Genomic DNA, 24,358 nt, shown 5'->3' with positions numbered 1-24,358 from the left:
CACACACACATTACTCACACAATTCCGACAACAAAAAAATCAACTCTATCTCAGTAACTTGGATAAAAATATTCTAAGCAGCCCTATACAAAGCATCCATGTGTAATTTTGTAATTTGATCTTGAATAGTGTGTAATATCTGGTTCTACAATTGAGAAAATTCAAGATGAGAATCAAAAACAAAACCAAAGAACAGAGCAATAGGAAATGACCTTCCATGATGCAGTGCAAATCAAAGCTTATTTCAGAAAACGAACACACTATTCCATCCGCAGAACTACCGCTCACTGGATGTTTTTGGCACCATTCAGAGTCAATTCTAGAGAAAATCCCAGCAGATCAGCAGTTACAGAAATACTCAAACCAGCCCGTCTGGCATCAACAATCATCCATGCCATTATCTAATCAGCCAATCATGTGGTAGCAGTGCAGTGCATAAAATCATGCAGATACGGGTCAAGAGCTTCAGTTAATGTTCACATCAACCATCAGAATGGAGAAAATGTGATCTCAGTGATTTGAAGCGTGGCATGATTGTTGGTTTACATACAGGAATTCCTTGTTGATGAGAGAGGTCAACAGAGAATGGCCAGACTGGGTTGAACTGACAAAGTCTACAGTAACTCAGATAACCACTCTGTACAATTGTGGTGAGAAGAATAGCAGAATGCTATTCTGAGATGTGGGTTGGCGCTGTTTTGGTGGCACGAGGAGGACCTACACAATATTAGGCAGGTGGTTTTTAATGTTGAGGCTGATCGGTTAAGACATTTTTTTTTCACAAACATATGAACAAACAGAGCTGAAATTACACTGTACTTATATAACCATCTGTCTTATATAACCATCTGTCTTATACTTATCCATCTGTACACCATCTCCGGATGGTATAACCATCCGGAGACAGAAATAAGTAAATAAATCTCATTATGTATTAAAAATACATAAATAAGAAATATAATAAATAAATATATTATTAAAAAATGTATTTTCCAAAGTAGTTTGGAATAATGTTATATTCTAATATAGAAATAAAAATAAAAAAAAACAAAGGGGACTCCTTTAAACCCTCATGACTGTGTGAAGTTTCTAATGAATTTTTAATGAATTTATTTATTGATTTTTTTATTGAAAAGGCCCTGAACATGAAGCAACCCAAAGAAAATTTCTTGATAGTCATTACTCCAAAAATCATGATATTCATGATAAACATATTTTTTACAATAGTTGTGAATCCATCAATTTGTACTTAAAAATAAGCAAAATTAAAAAAAAAAAATATATATATATATATATATATATATATATATATATATATATATATATATAGAGGATTAAATTGTGCATTCAAGGTGCAAAGGAATTATAATAATACATTTTACTATATATTTTCAAAGCCTTTTTGTAGAAATTTTTATAAATGCTGTAAAAAAAAAAAGTTATGAAACCAGCATGAACACAAAGATTGCATTTCTATAAACTTTCATCTCAGACAACCTAATTTGTCAATGACCCATCCTGTATTTCAAAATACCATGGTATTACCATCATCTAATACCATTATTGTACAACCGCAAGACTTTTCTGAGAGTGACATTAGCACACCCTGTGTGGCTACAAGAAGCTTTTTATCCTATTTCCAGTTCAAACTGTGAAAACCTTGAAAATGTTTGGGATTTGAGAACATCATAAAAACATAAAGAATAACTACATCACAAATGGCCAAAGACAAAGCATTATAAGGATTGCATGCTTTTTCTCTTTAATTCCTTTGGGTTATAAAACCCACCAATTTCAAACTAACTAGCTTGTTGTGGCGCAGAATGCAGGCTTGTAGGTTCACCTCAGCATTCCATCGGCACGGATATTTAAACCCCATCTAAACTCCACGGTAGCTTCTGGCAGTTACCAGACATTGCTCAATCAAAAAACAACCGGCGCAGGTCGTCCGGGGCCACTCAATTAGTCACTGGAATGCATCCTCTTTGCAGCGACAAATGGAATGCATCCCGGTGCGTGTTTGCATTGTTTCCCAAAACAATCAAAAGATTTTTCCTTTTTTTCTGCGACTCTGTTCCCAGTGGACGTTCTAATGAGATAACAAAGCCCATTCTCAAGCATCTGCATCCAAGTTAACCACTTCCCAGGCTTTGTTGTGCTCTGCAGGGGAGCAAAACAGAGGGAACTCAGCAAAGTTACGAAGGAAAAACAACACAAAAATGTTCTCATGAGACAACGGCCTGCTGGGACGCTTTGTTTACAATATGATCTGAATTGCAGGAGGTGTTTCAATGATGCATCTCTAAACAATCTTGAAATGTGTATCAGTTTAAAACAACAAAACAGCCACTATTAGTGATACCAGACATGGCACGTAGCACATGTTTACATAGTGAAACAACGGGTGTGATGTGTTGATGTGATGTTTGGGTGTGAACTGCCACTTAATATGCCATTTAGAGGCGAGATTACAGTTCTATTACTGACATAAGTCCCGTGTTTTGAAAAAGTTCCTGTCTTCCTTTGGTTGTAAAAAGCCATTTTTCTGCTATCCTTACACTTTAGAACTCAAAGCTTCCTCTCCAGTCCATAAAGAGCATTTATTTTCTCAACTCTGCAAAAACGACTCGTTTGAAATCAGCTATATTGTGAAGGTGAAACCACATCATCCAGGAGGCTCTTGGTGTGTTTGAACAGGAGCGCACATTAACATCATTATCATGACATCATTATCATGTCTGAAGTGGGACATGCCACATCAAGCAACTATAACGCTGCCAGCTAGATTTAATTACCATGCAGTCTCCATAAACAGGGATTGTGAAATCAGACAACTGATAACCACAAATTGAAAATAAGCAATATTTATGTCTCCTGGCAGCCAGCCAGTAATCCAACTAATTTACTTTAGAGCAATAATTAGCAGCTTATCTCTCCATCCTGTTCATTACTATTGTGAGGGACAGGTCTTTTGGAGTCTACTAGGTAGGCAGCTCACTTGGCACAGCCTATATGTTTTCATGTCTTGCATTTTGTTGACACAACTATCCACTAATTCACCCTTCAATCTCCAACTCTCCACTCTGTTCTCCGGAGCACACTGCTTTATTTTTAACGGAGACTAAATTTAGTACTGCAGAATGCTAAGAACCTAGAAGAGCATGAAATACTGAGTGTCAGAAAATGCTGAACCTGTGTTACGGGGGATCAAAGGGTTACTCTCAGGTGTCATTTATGTGTCACTTAATGCTGATTTTTTTCAACAGATTTAACTCTTTGTAGTGTGTTATGCAAAAGAACATTTAAAATTTATACATTTCATAAAAATAAAAAATGTATTATTTAGAAAGCCAGTGACTTCTGTCAGAGAGACAAGAGACCCAAGAACAGAGGAACAGTTCAAAGGATTTAATAACAATAAATATTAACATTCACTGTGCTGGTGAAGACTGAGGATCCCGGCACCGGCTGCAGTTGCGGGGAGGGGTTTTGAGGATGCATGCGCGCCATGGCCGCACAATGGGACAATCCTTGGAGTGTGTTCGTAGGCGAGTTTGTGCCTTTTGGAAGTCAGGAGCAGATTTGTTGGAATCCTCCATTTAAGCGTAGTGAGGTGCAGAGAACAACAGCCAGCAGAATGGCAGGCAATCGTTCTCCCGACACACGGGCAGAGATGGGCAAACAAAAAGATACACGAGACAGGACCAACTAGGCACAGAGAGTGATGTAATTTACTTCACATCAAACAACAATCTAGCAAAGATACTGAGAACAGTAAGGGCTTAAGAAGGGAGTCAATTAGAGGCGAACCAGGTGCTGCTAGAATGCTAATTAGTGGCATGATCAGCGTTCCCCTGGGAACAATCAATGTTCCCATGGAAACACTGATCATGCTTGACGGCAGCGCCTGCGGGACATGAGGGAGAGAAATAATAAAACTTACAGAACAAACTGACAAACTCACCAAGCCAAATATTTCATACCATATATATATATATATATATATATATATATATATATATATATATATATATATATATATATATATACTGTATCATATTCAAATAATAATAATAAAAATAAAGAATACAAAAACATATATTATTTTATTTTTTATATATAATAAAGAAAATGCAGAATTATGATGTGATATTTCCTACCTTTAAAAATAATGTTTTGATCATTCTAACATCATATTTTAGTGAGCAACATTACCAAAAAAATACATATAATTAACACGGACTACACGATTGAAGCGGTGGTAAATGTGTTACTCCTGTGTGTTATCTTAATGGCATATCTCGCCATAAGGGGGTACTGTTGTGGGAGCAGGGTGGAAGTAGCGCCCCTCTTCGGGGGAGAGAGGAAGAGTTATTGGAGGTGGTTTTGGTTATTCCTGGTTTTGGGGAAAGAGGCAATAAAAAAGTGTTTGATCTAAACGTGGAGTTATCTTTTGAACTATCATTGGTAGCAGAGGATGGTTGCTAACTACAGGGTTCCACCAACGTTTGAAGAAGGAAAACCCTACGAAAGCTGGAAGAATGAAGTCAACATTTGGACCAGAGTTACCGATTTGGAAAAAAAAAAACAAGCTCTTGCCGTCGCCCTGGCGCTATCAGGAAGGGCGCGGGATACAGCGATGGAAATTCCGGTAGATGATCTAAATAAAGACACTGGAATGACCACAATGTTAGTGAAACTGGATGCTTTGTTCCTTAAAGAGGAAAAGGACAGGATCTACGATGCTTACTCAGATTTCGACCGGATTATGAAAGAAGCGAACATGTCCATGGCGGACTATATTATTGATTTCGAACAGCGCTATTCTCGGATGAAAAAGTACAACATGGAGCTACCCGACGCAGTTTTAGCTTTTAAGCTTTTGGATACTGCGTGTTTGGATACGACGGATAGACAGTTGGCTCTAACTGCATGCACTGACTTAACTTATGCCTCGATGAAGTCCGCTCTGAAGAGAATATTTGGCGGAAAAACGAGCGCGGCAGCACAAAGTATCAGCCAGGAGTCCGTGTTTGTGACAGAGCAGCGACGGCAGAAAAGTAAGTCCTGGCAGCAAAGCGCTCACCAGAAAACTCCACAGCCCGGTACTAACCCGCTAGATAAGTACGGACGGCGATCGAAATGTGCAGTGTGCCAAAGTACATATCACTGGGTCAAAGATTGTCCGCATAAAGGTGAGAGTGTTAAGATTACAGAAGATAAAACTGACATGGAAGAGTGTAATATTACTCTGTACACCAAAGAATCACCGACAGATGCAGAAATATTCATGACCGAATGTTATGGCTCAGCAATAATAGACACTGCTTGTACTAGGACAGTCTGTGGACAAGAGTGGCTTGACAACTACAGTACTGTATTACAGAAGAAAAGTGTAAAGATGATGAAAGAAACAGAAGCAGAAAGTCATAGGCCTTTCAAGTTTGGAGATGGAAAAGTAGTTTACTCAGGAAAAAGAGTCAAGATTCCTGCAAAGATTGGCAACATGAAGTGTAATATTGAAACAGAAGTGGTACCTGTAAACATCCCCCTGCTTTTGAGTAAGACATCATTAAAAAGGGCAGGGACCGTTCTGGACATGGAAAATGACAGCGCAGTAATGTTCAACCAGCCGGTCAAACTAGACTTTACAAGCTCTGGACATTATTGTGTGAACATTGTGGACAATGAAAATAAAAAATCCTGCTCACTCTGATCAGATATTAACTGTTGAAGATGAAATATTGTCAATCACAGACAAGATGAACACAAGTGAGAAGATGAAAGTTTTGGAAAAGCTTCATAAACAGTTTGGGCATGCCTCTGCAGACAAACTACTAAGACTGATGGATAATTCTGGCAACAAGGACGCAGAATGCCCCAGCCTGTTGCAAAAGATCATAAACCAATGTGAAGCATGTCAGAAATACTGTAGAACCAAACCAAAACCTGCTGTCGGATTACCACTGGCATCTACGTATAATGAAACAGTTGCTATAGATTTGCACGAGCTTGAGCCAGGGGTCTGGTACTTACACATTATTGACCAGTTTACTCGTTTTAGTGCTGGTAGTGTCCTCACCACCAAGAGGGCTTCTGAAATTGTCAAGCATTTTATCCACGATTGGATTAGTGTACATGGCCCACCGCAAAAGCTATTCAGTGACAATGGTGGCGAGTTTAATAATGAAGAAGTGAGAGACATGGCCGAGAACTTTAATATTGAAGTTAAGACAACACCTGCCTACAGCCCCTGGAGCAATGGACTGTTGGAGCGTCATAATCAAACCCTAACTGAGATCATTATGAAAGTGAAAGCTAGTACTGAATGTGACTGGAGCACTGCAATGGACTGGGCCTTGATGGCAAAGAACTGTATGCAAAGTGTCCATGGGTACAGTCCACATCAGCTGGTGTTCGGGCAGAATCCTAATCTGCCCTCAGTGTTAATAGACAAAGCACCGGCTCTAGAGGGGACTACCAAGAGTGAATGGGTTGCTAAGCACATTTCAGCCCTGCATGCTGCAAGAAAGGCTTTTACAGAAGCTGAATGTTCGGAGAGGATACGGAGAGCTCTAAAGAAACAGTTACGGCCCACTGACGAGCGATACTGAACCTGGAGATAAGGTTTATTACAAACGAGTGGACTGTCCAGAATGGAAAGGGCCTGGAGTGGTCATTGGACAGGATAGTGCAGTTGGTTTTGTCACACATGGAGGCACCTGTGTCAGAGTGCACCAACTAAGGTTAAGAAAAGTTACTCATGAAAATGAAGAGCCTCAGATTGTCTCTGAGGGGAATAACCAAGGACAACGTGCAGTGGACATCATTGAAGAAGAGACAAATGTAGAAAACGCAGAGAATGATCCTTTACCTGCTGTTGAAAATGCAGAAGCAGAGAGACCAGACATTGGAAACATTAACATAAAGACTGGACAAATTGTGACATTTAGAAATCAAGCAAGTGGTGTTTCACAAACAGCAAAGGTGCTAGGACGTGCTGGAAAAGCCAATGGAAAATATAAGAACTGGTATAACTTGGAGCTACTTGAGCCTGCGGAGGTAGCTGGTAACAGTGAATCAGCAGATCTGTCACAATTAGAGGATCTTCGTGTCCAGAAAGAGGCTTCAAATTCAGATACACACGAGGATGTTTTTGTGACTAAGGATGTGTCTTTTGATGAAGCAAAAGAAAAGGAAATACAAAATTGGAGACAGAACGAGGTGTTTGAAGAAGTTGAGGACAAAGGACAAAAGTGCGTCTCCACTCGATGGGTGTGCACTTTGAAAGAGACTGAAAATGGATTAGTTCCCAAAGCAAGACTTGTTGCACGAGGATTTGAGGAGCTACAAGTTTCTGAGCTGCAAAAGGACTCGCCGACTTGTGCCTCAGAGTCACTGAGACTTCTAGTGGCAGTGTTATGTCAAAGACAATGGGAACTTCACTCAATGGACATAAAATCTGCCTTCCTACAAGGCATGGAGCTGTCCAGAGACATTTTTATCAAACCACCACTGGAGGCCAATGGCACAGGGACACTTTGGAAACTAAGAAAATGTGTGTATGGTTTAGCTGATGCCTCATTGTGTTGGTATAACAGAGTTAAAAGCATTATGACTGAAGCAGGAGGTATTGTGTCTAAGGTTGACCCTGCAGTTTTCTACTGGCTTGATGAGGACACGAAGGTAACTGGTGTACTTGCTTGTCACGTTGATGATTTCATATGGGGAGGTTCACAGCTGTTTTCAGAGAGTGTCATACCTTACCTTAGGTCAAAGTTCAATGTAGGTCATGAAGCTCACAATAACTTTTCCTATGTGGGTGTGGATTTTGTGACTTTGGGTAAGAAGGTACAAATACACCAAATGACATACATTCAGCACCTACAGCCCATACATATCACACCTTCACGAGCAGCAGAGTCCGCTTCACCTCTCACAGAAGAGGAGAGAGAACAACTTAGGTCAAAGATAGGTCAACTTCTGTGGGTTGCTAGACAGAGCAGGCCTGATGTCATGTTTGATGCAAGTAATTTGGCATCTTGTCTCAAACAAGCTACAGTTCAGAACATTAATGAAGCTAACAGGGTAGTCTGTAAACTCAAGACCAAGTCAGTTCAGTTGAATTTTCAACAGCTTGGGAAAGACAGTAACTTAAAAATGGTTACATTCACTGATGCATCGTTTGCAAATCTTTCAGATGGGGGTACTCAAGGTGGGTACTTCATTGTTTTGATGGGTGAAAATGGGCAGTTCTCTCCAATTTCATGGCAATCTAAGAGAATTAAGAGAGTTGTCAGAAGCACTCTTGCAGGTGAAACGCTTGCTATGTCTGAGGGGATTGATAATGCAATTTTTTTGTCAACTCTGTTTTCTGAACTGAATGCTGGTTGTACTGTTTCTCCTGTACCCATAATCTGTGTCACCGATAATTTCTCTCTTGTAGATGCACTGAAGTCTACTAAGTTTGTTGCTGAGAAAAGACTGCGTTTGGAAATCAGTTCGATAAAAGAACTGATCCAAACTAAGAGGGTTGGTCAAGTGTTATGGTCTGAAACAAAAGATCAACTTGCAGACTGTCTTACAAAAAGGGAGCTTCCTCAACCTCACTTCTTAAGGCTCTCTATGAAGGATGCTGGACTGTTAAATGAACTCAAGCATGAGTTTCCCCTCCCTTTACTAATAACCTTTTATGTTATATTGTTGTTCTTATTTAATACACCATGACAGGTTAGCTGGTCGTTTTTTTGTTTGGTTTTTTTTTCTCTTTAAAGAGAGGGAGATTGTTACTCCTGTGTGTTATCTTAATGGCATATCTCGCCATAAGGGGGTACTGTTGTGGGAGCAGGGTGGAAGTAGCGCCCCTCTTCGGGGGAGAGAGGAAGAGTTATTGGAGGTGGTTTTGGTTATTCCTGGTTTTGGGGAAAGAGGCAATAAAAAAGTGTTTGATCTAAACGTGGAGTTATCTTTTGAACTATCAAATGTATCTTACAGTCTTTACCAGTGTTTCATTATGTTTACATTAACTGTACATTGCATTGTCGGGCTTGATAGATAAAGTCTCAAAATAATAGTATTCAGTTTGATTGAAAAATATTTTTCTTTACACAAAACGCAAGACAAGATATTTGTAACTAATGCAGCCGTTCGAAATGTTTGCCCTGATTTTCAACCCTGCAGCATTCAAACACAAATCCGAAAGTAAAAGTGCTGGAACAAAACAATATATTTTTTTCAATTAGAATGTGTGATTTATATCAATAGCACTGCTTCCTGAGAATTACCCCCTTTTTTGCTCATTTAAACATTATTTACTTAAAACACTTTATGTAACACCTTCTGAAAGCTTCTGGAAATCAGAAGCGATGCAATACTGTCTCCCTCTCAAAGAACTTGATGAAAGGACTTAATACAAGTGTTTTTTATGTGTTGTTATATGCCGTGCTCGGTGACGGAACAACCTTCATTCTGTCAGATAGTTGGGTGAGTGTATGGCAGAGGAAGAATACTGTCTTTCTTCCTGCAGTCTGAAGAGCAGCAGGATCCATGCGGTTCAGCCAAAGGTTAGAGAGCACATCTATCTCACAGTCAGAGCTCAATGCAATGCAGTACACTTCTATTCTCTCCTGTGACAGCAACTGGGGTAACTGACGTCCAACACGCAACTTCAAGAAATGTAAACTGAATATAGTGTCTTGACACTATTCAGCATTTTTTAATACACTACAGGAGAACAGGCATTATGCAGCTTTTCATTGAGTTTGGTGCATAAGGATCTTATTACAAAACACATGGCATCACTGAAAAGCCCAAGTCCACTTTAGGATACAATAGGAATAGCAGAACTGTAGCATACGGTCTGAGAGAAATTCACTGATTAAGAAAGCTAATAGTCAAGGGAGCCTGGGTAGCTCAGCGAGTATTGATGATGTCTACCACCCATAGAGTCGTGAGTTCAAATCCAGGGCATGCTGAGTGACTCCAGCCAGGTCTCCTTAGCAACCAAATTGGCTTTAGTTACTAGGGAGGGTAGAGTCACATTGGGTAACCTCCTCGTGATCGCAATTAGTGGTTCTCACTCTCAATGGGACGTGCGGAAAATTGTGTGTGGATCACGGAGAGTAGCATGAGCCTCCACATGCTGTGAGTCTCCACAGTGTCATGCACGACGAGCCATGTGATAAGATGCAACTGAGACGTGTCCTCCGCCAACCGGACTGAGGTGAGTAACCGTGCCACCACGAGGACCTACTAGAAGTAGTGAGAATTGGGCATTTCAAATTGGGGATAAAATGGGATAAAAAAGAAAGAAAGCTAAGCTATTAGTCCATTTAAATTTACCAAACAAAAATAATAATATCAATATAGGTTTAAAGCTCTCTTTAACAGTTAACCAATGCCAAGCACTTTGACACACACAAAAAAACCTTAAGCGTTAATTCATCCTATCAACCACCAGAGGAGCAGTTCCATTTCCATTTCTCTTTCAAGCTTTTATCCAATAGGATTACTTCTATGTAAAGGGTTTATGAATCTAACCAACATCTGCAAATATCATGTTGTAAAACTCTGTACTGTGCAAATTTTCCTCTAGCTGCTAAGCTTTGTTTAGTTGTGTGAAAGTCCTCTCTCTGCGTTTAGACGATTACATGTAATAGATATTAAAGAGTCAACATGAATTAAAGGAGGCCAGAAAAGATCCAGTGTGCCCCAGAGGCTGATGGGAGTGGACTAGAGGTGGCAGGAGAATTTCTGCCCCACTTTTTCTGATTTTAGATTCACACAGATCTGCAGAGCCACTCCTTGAATCACCCCAGATGACAGAAAGACTATATTTCTTCAAATCATTTATGATTTAAAATTTTCCAGAGGGTATCTTCACCTACAGTCCCAAGTAACCCCCTTGTTCAAAAACAAAAGACTTGCAGAAAACATTCCAGATGACTCCGAAAATAGTTCGTTTAGGTGATGTGATGAATTTGAGCATCTTTTCAGCATTAAATACAGATTTTATATTCAGCAAAAGTGAATGGATTCTCCATGGCTGACACAGGCAATAAGATCTGTGGGAGAAACTGTCCACACAGATTAGACTGACTCAAATAGTGATTTGAAAGAAATGATTCAGGATTATTCTGGTGAAACTCCCCTTTACACACACAAAAACATTACTGGAAGGTTATAGGGTGAATGTCACAATGAGTCCAGGTCACATTTTACCCCAAAAATCTAAGGAAAAAATTATAATTCTACAAATATCTAAAAATTTTGCAGAATGGATTTTAAATATGCAATCTTAATGGCTGCTGAAGGTATTTTCAAATTAGCTAAATATTTAATAACACTCAAAGGACAAGGAAGGCACAGAAAACTGTGAAAGATGCATGTCTCAATTCTGCAGAATTCGTTACAGTCCCGAAGAGTGTTTAGCACAGTTTTGATGCATGTTACATGAACACAGTACTGTCTCAGCTAGTTTTGGATGTGTAGCCTTTATAGAGAATATGGCAGGTACTTGTGCTTAACAAAATATGTTTATTAAAGTACAATCAATTCATTACATTTATTAATCACGATTGCAATGTTAAGGGATATAATACAAAATTTAGATTTTTGTCGTAACTGTGCTAGTTTAGCCTGTGTGTAAAATTTAGCCTGGGGTGTGTCCCAACGTATCATGATTGACAGTGGAACAGGAGAAGCTACAGGAGTTTATACAAACAAATTCTGGCAGGGCAGAACAATAGAACTCTGTTACCGGCCCTTACAGATAATGCCGAGCCATTACTAGCATATTACCCTGAGGAATCTGCACACCACTTCACAAAGAGCAGAAATATTATTCTATACAAACACGACAAGCACTTCCTGCAATGTATGTGAAGAACAATGGATGTTTTTTCCTCAGGTTTCTGGATGTGCAAAATAGAAGAATGTTTTGCCTAAAAATCCAAAGCAGAGCTCTTATATAATAAGTAGGGCTGTCAATTTAACACATTAAAGATCTTTTCAGACCAAACACGACGCGATAATGAGAGGCGAATTTCCAGGAAATGGCCCTTTCCCATAGAAAGTGAAGCGAATGACCGCTGTTAGCACATTCACGGCGAAAAAAGAAGATTTCTCTACAAGCTGCAGCTGTGATGAAGAGTTTCTTGTTGGTTTGCTCAACGAGAGAGAAAACACTTGAGACACTTCACAAACTATTTCAGTTCACCTGCTGGACGAGTTGAATGGCAGTATTATCATGTGTGCACAATCTGAGGGGTGATTGCAAAAATCAAGTGTTAAAAATGATATTAATGGTTAAAACATTGTGATCATTTAAAATAAGATGACTGATGTTGGTTCCAAAAATTTACTAATTGAAAGTGGACAATAATATCAATATATAATATTATTATGGCAGCTTTTTGACACAGACATTTTTGTCCTCAGGACCTCTGAGTAATTTTTTTTTTATTGACGCACAAGGGTTAAACATGACTGCATTTAAACAGCCAAAGAGTCAAGTAATACAACACCTCATGCAACAAAACCATCTTCAGTCTGACCCATTTTTAGGTACTAATACCAATGTTAGGTGTAATGCATTACTAGTAATTAATTTTATTAATTTACTTTTTCCTTGACAAAAGTAAAGTAAGAGATTACTTTTCATTTTTCAGTAATTTAATTACTGTTACTTCTGATGTAATTGTATTATATACTGTATAGACTACAGAACAATTTGAAATAAAACTGATTTTGCAATAACTTCCAAGCTAACAAAACTTGCTGGTGAAATTGAGCCAATTTGATAGAATAGTTACATTTCATTCATCAAGACAGGCCACCGACTTTTTTAAAGATATTACTGGGAATAAAATACAATAATGAGTTATTGTCAACATAACTTTGAATGTGTTGTTAATATCATCACAATTAAGTATTTCGAGCCCCTTCACATCGTTTATTTGCACGAATATTTTTTTAGATTGTGCGATTTATTTTTCCAAATAAAATCAAGGAATACTCTAATCATTTCTTTTGAGATTTTGTTGTCAACATGTAAAGATAAGGATGGATAGTTGTGAAATCTTATTTAGACCTACATGAGGAGGAGGACCACATTTGCATCTAAAAGGTAAACAATAGAGCACTTTGTGCTTCTCCACCTCCACAATCAGTGTTGTATCATCCATTGTTGAACACGAATGAGGAAAGTTCTGAATTTACCAATGACACGGTCTGTCATAGGCATGTGTTTACAAGTGAAAGCAAACTCGGCTGTGAGTGTGTATTGCTGAAGCCTATAATATGAAGGTAAAATTGTGCCTTAAATGATTTGCACATACGGAGAAAGATTTGTAAAAGCGTTAATCAAATTGCAAGCGTATAAATAAATTGCATGCGCACAGAACGTTTTGTAAAGGTATAAATCAAGTTTCAAGAATAAGAAAAATATAAGTGTAATTAATGCGTTGTGATTTTGTAATTGCGTATTAACACAAAGTAAATTGGATGTGTATTCTTCTGACTTCCTTTTTTTCATGCTTATGCTTTTGGCATTGTTTTTGCGCCTAAACATGGCCAAAAACATTGCAAACCAACAATCAGCTGTATGCAAGCAAAGCTAGGGTGTCATGAACAGCAAATCAGCTTGACCATCAGTCTGTATGTGTAAAAGGGTACGATCTTTACCTCAAAAAACAAGATGATCTAATTCAGATCCACCTCTCAGATAGATCAAATACATCTCCCTTGAAAAAGATTAGTTTTGGATGGCAAGAGTAGACTAGGATACACCCAGCTTGAAGTTGGTACTGGCAAAAGAAATACGCCGGCACACGTCATAACACTTAAACCACAAGTGCCATCATGTGTCTGAGCTCAATTAGCATGATCTATAATCACCTTGTATGCAGACACTGAGACGCACCAGCTCTGTAAATCAGCGACTGGTATTAGCGGTTAAACTAAGAATCATGACTGATTGCTGTGGGAGTTTGTGTGGTATTTTTGGGATGAAGTTTTGTGTAACCCTCTGCTCTTCATTCTGATTCAGGAATTATCTCACATATGCCAGGCTAACATTACGAGGGATTTACAAGCCACGGTTTGACTACAAATTGCAAACATTGAGAACATGAATAACTTTCTACCTGCCACAAAAAAATGCACAATAATCTTCCTTCTAGGTAAGAATGCATTTGCTAACAACATGAATGTGCGATGTTTATGTAAGATCTTTCTGCAACGCCCATGCCACGCTTTAGCACAGACTGTTTCATACTAATATCCAGAACAGCAAGTAAAATAGAGATAAATGAGTTTGAATGGAGGACCACCTACATAACCACACGCCAACACATGCACCAGAGAGAGACAGATGGGGGTGAGACAAATCGCTGGAGAAACCTGCAAAGAGACAATAACTGCTGCTAAAATTCTCTTACAGTGATAAAGCAAACTAAAGGCTAGGTTGTACTTTGTTTTGATGATTGCTCAGCCTTTCAAAGTATTATTTTTTGACCATAAGCCAGATTTTTGCACAGTCATTGGTGGATGAATGCACCGGTGATGCACAATGACGCAGCCAATCTGCTCGTACTGTGCTGATGATGAAATGTGTGCTACTTGCATTGCGTGAGATACCGACATGTGGAAAACCGAAATATGGGTGATACAGTATACCTGTAGCTTAAAAAAATAAATGTCAGTATTCTTCACCTTTTTGATTATTTACAATATATCTGGATATTACTTACTCTAAAATAGCTTAAAAGGGTGTGTTGTTTTACCAAGATGAACCATCATCTCAACCACACAGCCATTGACATCAAATATATTCAAAATGTTTAATGGAAGAACTGAAACAGTAAAAATAATAAATTTTACAGTAGACTAAATGAACACAAGAAAGAAAGATATTTAATCTTTAATTACATTTTTATTTATATTCACTGACATAATACATAGTAAGTTACAAACAGCAATATTTACCTATATACATTTTTAATTACATTTACTTGAATGTGTGCTTTTTGGCCAACTTTACTTTTGGTCAATTTTTCATTTACACTGTTGTTTTTGGAGCTCGTAAAAAATTATACATATATATATATATATATATATATAAGGACTGTCGATTTAACGCATTAATTCAGTGAGATTAATTTTATTAAAAATAACATGTTAAAAAATGTACGCAATTAATCGCAATGCCCCCGGACCGTAATATGGAAGATTCCTGAGAAACGCAAGCTTGTAGTACCACCTGTTTACTCCAGAGGGCAGTAAGTGAAACTGCAGCAGTATGAGCAACGTGCAGTTTATACAGTGAACAAAACAACCCTTCAGCAGGCAGCACAACAAAGACAAATGTTACGTTCTTGCGTTCAAAACACTTGATGGAGCGCAAATTCGAACTAGGGGATCTCACAATATGTTCTAAGTATTAAACTATATTTAACCTGACACAGAGACCTAAAAATGTTATGTTTATGACTCAACACACCCGAGACACTACACAAGCATGTCTGACGCAGGTGTACATTGATGGGTTCTTAAACAAGCCCTCATAATAAATCTGGAACTGATTGACAGATTCACTTGTGAAATGGATTGCTGTGAACTGTATGCCAATGATTGACTTATGATCAATAATATGGTAATAAACAATACATTGTATTCTAAAGCCGCTGTTTGTATTGTCTTATCTAATATATATATATATATATATATATATATATATATATATATATATATATATATATATATATATATATATCTCAACACAGGTGGCAGAGGACAAGTTTCAGTTGCCTCCGCTTCTGAGACAGTCAATCCGCGCATCTTATCACGTGGCTCACTGTGCGTGACACCGCGGATACTCACAGCATGTGGAGACTCATGCTACTCTCTGCGATCCATGCACAATTTACCACATGCCCCACTGAGAGCGAGAACCACTTATTGTGACCACAAGGAGGTTAACCCATGTGAATCTACCCTCCCTAGCAACCGGGCCAATTTGTTTGCTTAAGAGGCCTGGCTGGAGTCGAACTCGTGACTACAGGGGTGGTAGTCAGTGTCAATACTCGCTGAGCTACCCAGGCCCCTATATTAGATTTTTTTAGAGATTAGAGGCATCAGCTGCTATTCATGCCTACTTGGACCATTAACAAAAGTGCTCGTTCTAGTTGTCGACCGATATACAATGCCGATAAATCAGCCAATATATTGTATTTTAGCCGATAAATTTTACCATTTTCCAAATCTACCAACAACCTTGTCAATTAATAATGCACATTTTCCAGTTTTATTTAATATCTACAATTTTGAGTGTCTCATTTGCTATCATTAAATTGTATTTTATACACTGGTTAGGTATTATACCAGCCATCAGCCAACCAAGTCTTCAGATACAATTACTGGCAGCAGCCACTGAAACAATCTGTCGGCCATTACTTTTAAGGCCATGAAATTATCTGGATCATTTGACATGCTATTTTGGCAAAAGTGATATAGTACATGACCTCTAACCTAAAGATTATTCCAGTGCATATTGACCTTTCACCTCGGCTCAAACCTATCTGTGCGATAACTATGATTTAGAATGTGGATTATCACAATCTCCACAATCTGCTATAGAACAACTCAAATCAAATGTGTTTTTTGCCATAGTGCTGTCACTTTAATTCTGTAGGTGTACTATAGTTTATAAGAAATTAATTATTCATGTTATCACATGAAATACCTTCTTATTTATCAGGGCAAGTTTTATTGAACTGAAAGTGTCTGTTTCATCCTCAGTATTTATGAAGATTGTCCACAATACTATATACAGTATAATTTACACTCTTCCGCACTCATACTTCAAACAATCTTTTGTCTCTCTCGCAACACACACACACATACACAAACATGTGTAGCTCATTCTGTACCGCCCATGTAGAGGTAATTTGCAGTGGCAGGATAAGTTCAGGATATGTTCTCTATAATGGCAAATATTCCTCCTCCTGACATCACAGATATTAAAAAGAACTGTCGGCTCATTGCAACTTCAGCCAATATGAGTGGAGCTGATCAACCACATAAACAGCATTGGACATTAATTCTGTAACTGTGTTTTTGACCAAAACACTTGATTCATCAATACCCATTCTGAGTGGCGCAATTCGGATTCTGCAAATGAAATAACCTTCCTTTAGAAAGACAAATCATAAATGTGATCTCCTTAATAGCTCAATTGTTTCTCCTAGGTAGCAATAAGATTAAATAGAGAATTGGCAAAGTCTTATTCTCTCACAAGAAAGAGACACCAGAAATATCATGTGTTTCCTCTGGAGGTCTGAAGAGATCTCAAACTTGCTCAGATTTGCCAAGATATCAAAGTCTGCAATCAGAAGTCTCATCAAATTATTCCAAAATCAAATCATCTGAACTATGCTAACCATGTTAATTTTATAGCTTTTACTGTATATCAATACTTGTCCAAATTTGTGTCTGATTTTATTTATCTCTTAAATATTGACTCTACAGTGGTTTACTAACTAAGTTTCTGTTGTCAAATGCATGGAGTGCAATGTTTTTAGACTCTGTATCAGGTAAACAAGAACGTAAACTTTTAAAACGTGTCTCTCGAACCACCTGTGTTCTGTTCTATTCATTGTGCGGGTGTGTGCTTTTTTGTGCACAAAAAACACACTCAGTCTGAACGGCCCCTTAGGAAGCAGCCACACATTCACAATCTCAGCTCCCCAGATATGTGACTGTTTACACATTGGAAGAGCATTTAACTGTGACTAACAAAACAACATGCAGATGGCTGATGAAGTAAATCTTTAGAGTGGAAAAAAGATAAATAAAAATGGGTTTTTGCCATTTCCCTCCCCCTATCTGACCCTTAAATTTCAACTAACTGCTTTTGCTACTGTACTGTTAAGACTTGTATGTAGTGACTCCAGCCAAGTCTCCTAAGCAACCAAATTGGCCTGGTTGCTAGGGAGGGTACAGTCACATGGGGTAACCTTCTCGCTCTCAGTGGGGCACGTGGAAAGTTGTGAGTGGATCGCAGACAGTAGCATGAGCCTCCACATGCTGTGAGTCTCCAATGTCATGCACAATGAGCCACGTGATAAAATGCGCGGTTTGACGGTCTCAGAAGCGGAGGCAACTGAGACGCACGCATCTTCCGCCACCCAGATTGAGGTCAGTAACCACGCCACCGTGAGGACCTACTAAGTAGTGGGAATTGGGCATTCCAAATTGGGAGAAAAAGATTTGTGTGTAAGACTATTCGTAATTGAACTCTGTTATGACTGGCTAACCTTCACTAAGGCATCCATCTTCTATAGCCGCTTGTCCTTATGTAGGGTCACGGGTTGTGCTGGATCCTATCCCAGCTGTCTCGGACTGAAGGCAGGGAAACACCCTGGACAGGTGGCTGCTAATGTTTAAGTATGTCTAAATACATCAAAATGTACATCAAAGAAAGTAGTTGATTCCAGAACTTGAGATCAAATACAATTCTAGAAATAAACAACAGACACATAAAGGCTTATGTAATGTATAGTCATCACACATATGGCCAACAGAGAGCTGTCTTATCACATGCAGTGGGTTGAGAGAGAGAGAGAGAGAGAGAGAGAGAGAGAGAGAGAGAGAGGCCACACAGTTCTTTCTTCTCACACTGAATTGGGATGTGTAAGTGGGTTCACGAAAGATCACGCTACCTTCCAACCTCTTAAAACCTGAGAGCTTACAGTAATGATGAGAAATCCGCTCAATCCTGCCTAAAATGTTAGAGATCTGCAGCTTTGGGGGTGTGTTAGAAAAAACAAGAGTGGTTATCTTAACTTTGAATATATATATATATATATATATATATATATATATATATAAGCACGATTCTAGTTGGAAAAAATACTAATAATGTCTAAGTGTCAAAAGTATACATACAGTATAGATTTAATGGATTTTTTTAAATGCAAAGATTAGTTTCTCAAAAAAACAAAATATTTTTTTTTTAATAAAACTGTCATCTTTTACTCATTCTCATATTGTTCCAACCCCATAAGACTTCCTTTCTTATGTGGAAAACATAAGGAAAATATTTAAAAATAAACACCTTCAACTAGAACAGACAGGACTGCTGGGAGGATTATCGATGCCCCCCTGCCCACCCTCTGTCATTACAGTCTGACATAGTTTTGGATTCATGCAAAATCTCACCGGGGACTTATCATACAATCTGAAGATTATCAATTACACAGTGTGCACCTGGCTGTAGGGAATGAACTGAAAATGCCTGTGCCGGTGCACATGTACGGTAACAGCAGAACATTTAACATAGCCAGTCTGTTAATCCCTGTAGGACACCTAGTACTCTCCAGAAATAGCAAATCTGTGTGTACATGTGCTTTACACACAGTGTGTGAGAGGAATTCTCTGTGTTATGTGTAACTTCAGAGCGACAGGCACTTTAGCGCTCACAGCAGGAAATTTCAAGTCTAATCAGATGCACTCATCGAAGGCCAGTCAGGAAATGCCAACAGGACCAAACACACACAGACCTTTCTTATGAAAACACACTGCCTTTAGTCCAGTCTGAAAGAACTACTGGTCCCATTAACACAGACTGTTTGTTATTCAATCTCTTCTGCAGAGTGAAAGCTGATATGATGTTCTGAAATTATGTTCGTTATCTATTCAGACAAGTTGACTTTTTTGGCACAGACAGAGAGCATTTGAAAATGTAAATGGATAGACTTTGCTTCTATGTTACTTCAGAGCTATTTCGGACTCGGCAGTATTGATTATTTTTGCCCAGTGCGTTTGTGAGGGCAACATATGATTGTTTACAGAAAAGAAAAAAGTGGTAGGGTGCATGAAAAACAGGTCATATGTAGTTAAAAAATGTCATTGTACATGTGACTGATGATCTATAAGTACAGCATGTTTTACAAAGATTGTTGCGGTGCTGTTCTTGTAACAACTGCCTAGTTCAAGACCAGAAGTGATCCTTAATGAAAATAAAAGTTCTAGATACTAGGGATGACACATTTCAGAAATGATCAATTTTATTTGTATGGCGCTTTTCACAACACAAATCGTTTCAAAGCAGCTTTACAGAAGATCAGGCATTAACAGACGATAAAACTGTAATGTCTACAATGTCGATGAATAATCATTGTGTAATAGCTAAAATACAATTGTTAATCCTGTTTAAAAATAAGTAATTAAATAATAATTGTATTAATAACCCCAGTGAGCAAGCTGAAGGAGACTGTAGCAAGGAACACAAAACTCCATAAGATGTTGATTAATGGAGAAAAATAACCTTGGGAGAAACTGTGGGGGCCAGTTTCTCCCAAGAAACAGCCAAGGGGGCCAGTTCCCCTCTGGTTAACATCATGAATATAATGCCAATATTACTTATGTATAGTGCAAGTCATGGTTTAAAATTATTAAACTAAGTAAGGGTTAAGGGTCAGTGTTTAAACATCGATTTTGTTTGAACTGTAAGATTAATGACTAATAATGTCTTTGAAGTCCAGCCTGGATTAACTGCAGAAGTTCACATAGATGCAATTGTCCTTGTTAATTGGCTGATGAAGGCTTTTGTTGGCAATTGTTAGTCTATGCATTCCATTTCAAGATCGTAGTCCATCAATAGGCCGAGGTGATGCAGACAGAGATCAGGGATGTGAAACGCACATAGTCATAGTCATTTATGCTGATGTTCGTTGTTTAGATGTTAAAATACCATATTTTACATTTACAGGGACTGTTTGACCAACCAATGGAAGACAGGGGAGTGTTCAGGAAACAAAATAAACCATTGAAAACAATCATTTTTGAAACACAAGTGGGGAAAAAATGACAAACATCAGATTTGAAATAACTAGGGATAGTAATCGATTAATCAAGTACTCATTTATCTTTAAATATTCGATTAGTAAAAACACTACTCGAATATTGCAATTTGATATCCTTTGTCCCTTTGTCTGCCGTAGGCAACAAAGAAACAGTTTCTTTCACCTAAATCATGCCATTACAACAGTTTTAAAGGAATAGTTCAACCCCAGAATTTTGTACAATTATTTAAAGTGATTGCATCGCTTCAGAAGACTTGAAGATATGCTGTATGAGTGCAAGTTTTGTCATTTTTTAATCTAGATGTTCTTCGTGCATAGTGGTCGTTTTTTCAAAAGAACTGAAATTCTAAATTTCAAGTTATCAATTACTCGCTTGTGTTTTGTTAGAGTGCTCGGCTACAAAATTACTTGAAGATCCCACCCCTAAAAATAATCAATGATCAATGAATTGGTAACCACAAAATGCAAAAAGGCCTCTTATTTTACTATGAACTTATACCGTTAATGTATAATGTTTATAGAAAACACAGATATGACTCTTTCTCCATTACAACTTGGGGAACATATGATATTTCGTACATTTCCTTTTGATTACTTTTAAAAGTACCGCTACACAGGTAATCGTTAATTAAAGAGAAAGGCACCCACGGCTGACTAATTGACACTCAATAAGCCTAACTGATTACATTTACTAACTACAATTAATCTGTACCTCTAAAACAAATTACACTAAAAGGTGAGTGGATTTAGGCCCTATTTACAGTACCGAAATACTTCAGATTCAAGCATGCAATACATTTTTCTGAATAACAGATAATGGAAAATTAAAAACACACTCCCAAAACTACATGCAGGAGCACGGCTGCACTGATAAGGATCAGCTCTGATTTGCCATGAAATTACTTAAATAAAAAAGTGTGTGTTTTTTCATGTGCCCCTAAAAGGCCTCAATATCCTGTTCAGTAAAACCCCAGTGGGCAAATCAGCTCTCCAGACACTGAAATACACAGAGCATAAGCCTGCACATGTGAGCCCCATCTCTCAGGTATCAGTGTCTACATCACTGCCTCTGTGTCGACCCCTGAATACAAGCTTTCATTAAGACCAACATGCGTGAGTGGAACAAAGCCCTCCAGTTAGTGGGATAATTCATTTCCAAACACCCTTTTAAGATAAGGTCTTCAAACAGAAAGCCATTGTTTAGAATTCAGACTGGCTGATGTTAAATAAAGTTCTTTAAAAATGCCTTAAACATTATACATGTGATATATAAAACCTCACAAGGAAATCAAAAACTCTCTGAGGTCATATATGGTTTGAGTCACTAAAAGGAATTATAAAAAAGATCACTTACAATGTTAGTCAAGGCTTCGTCCATTAAAAAAGTCCCAAGTTAGTTTTTCATCACCACTGTCCACCCTCTCTTATAGCTACTGTACCTTTAAGACTTCAATATGTAAATGGACACGATGAAACCTATTTCCACAAGAAAACAGATAGAATTCGCTGCCCTCAATGAACGAAGCTGGAAGTGTTGTTGAATATATGGTCTCATGTGAGCTCCAGTTATATGGGAAATGTCCACAGAGTGGAGCCAAAAGCAAGTTGTATTTTTAGTTGTAAATGATGAAATACAGTCAAACAGGAATGCATGTTTTATTAACCATAGGCCCTAACCCAAACCCCAACCCTAAACCAAACCATCAGTGAAATGAGAATGTAATTTGTGAGCGAAAATGCACCCACCAAATCATGCTCGCAATTGTTTATGTGTACATGATTATTTCCTGGTTCTCCCAGGACCAGAACCCATGTCTCGGAGGTTGCTCATGCAACAAGCTATCAATAGCGCCAGATGGAAATGCATTTAAGCTTGAATTGATAACAAATGTGTGATGGGTAATGGCACTTGTCAGTACTTCAGCCGAATGGGCTTGATTTATGAGTACATGACCTTTCTAAATCAGAACAGCATGGGTTGGCAACCTTTTTGACATGGAGTGCCATTCTTTTTTTTCCTGATCAATGGCTATGCCAGCGCTGAGCGCTCACAGGACAACAGAGCAACAGATCAACAGTACATAGGCGAGAAGATCGATGGTAAACGCCAAGTAGGTTGTAGCGTTGCAGCATGTTGAATTTGCCAAACAACGGTGTCATGTCCTGGCGCTACAGTACACGAAACATTTTGTTTTATTTAGACCGACATCACCGCATAAATCGGTGGATTTGCGATGCAGAAAAACAGCAGCGGCAAAGTTGGAGTGTAACACTGAGCAAGATGCTCATAAATATCTCCCAACCCTGTGATTGCATTAGACTTATTATTCTCTGGTGTCATCGAAATGTAAACAGGAATGAGTATAACACTTGCACACAACTTATAAGCTGGTAATGATGCCAGTCAAGTTTACATGCAACGTAAAACCAGGGGAAGAGGGTAAAAATATTACGTGTGTCAATCGTTTTTTGTTCAAGCTGCTACATAATACTAGATTATGAACATATACCATAAAACCAGTGGTCAAGTTCCTCTCTAGTTTTTGTTTTTCACTACTAAATAACATTGAAAGGAGTTTTTCCTTGCTACAGTCACTTTAGCTCACTCTCTGGGGGCTTTAAGACATTAAGGCATGATTTTCTATAAAGCTGCTTTGAAACTATGAGGATTTTTCTCAAGAAGATCTTGAAAATTGTGAGTTCATATGAGTTTTTCCTCATTACAATGAAACAAAATAAATGCAGTGCTGTTGTTTAAGTAACTTTAGTATAGAGCTCTTTTTGTTGCCAATGTCAGACACTGTTGTGTCATTCATGATTTAAAAGACATTTATGCTGAATCCTTGAACATGTTTGAGTGAAATGTTTGTGGCCGCAGTTTTTTTGTAAACTATATAGTGGTTTAATATTAATATTTATCATATAGTGAGGCTTAGCATCGTATCGCATAGTGACATTTTTGTAACATTACATCTCACACATTTCATGTATTATATTCACATATTTCATCAAAGGATGGCTCCGGATGTGCACATCTGCAAAGGTCGGGGCTGATCCCCAAATAGGAAACACCCCTGCAGCAGTATACATGCAGATGGATGTGTTTGAGCACCACACATTGAGTGTTGAAAGTTAAAATGCTCCAACTTAACCACATTTCCGTTGAGGTCCATCTACATATTTTTGAATGCAAGAATGCATCTTAAGTAGTTTTGCACATCCTTTTTAAGTAAACTAAATCTGGGAAGTCAATGTGCTGATAGTTCTGACACCATAACCGTGACGTTCTGAATGACGCATTTTTCGCAGCTTAGCTTCCATTAATGGTTTTTGTGGACTGGGAAGAGAGTAAATCAAACTCTTAATTCGAATGAGCAGGAACGATTATGTTTTCTTTAATATGTCCCTAATAGGTAATTAGGTAAGTAGGAATGTTATAAATCAGTTATCAGATGATAATGTTTGCTATGTAAATTGTGCTCCAGAGCATTTTA

At 38.2% G+C, this 24,358-nt stretch overlaps 1 protein-coding gene across 5 annotated transcripts in view; it reads right to left on the bottom strand.

The window, feature by feature from the left end:
- LOC127663168 (LIM and calponin homology domains-containing protein 1-like) overlaps positions 1-24,358 on the bottom strand; it is a 109,472-nt gene that overhangs the window by 68,164 nt on the left and 16,950 nt on the right. The window lies entirely within an intron of this gene.

This window comes from Xyrauchen texanus, chromosome 23 (assembly GCF_025860055.1).
Source record: "Xyrauchen texanus isolate HMW12.3.18 chromosome 23, RBS_HiC_50CHRs, whole genome shotgun sequence".
Classification (NCBI taxonomy): Eukaryota; Metazoa; Chordata; class Actinopteri; order Cypriniformes; family Catostomidae; genus Xyrauchen; species Xyrauchen texanus.
This window is presented reverse-complemented; position numbering and strand designations above follow the sequence as displayed.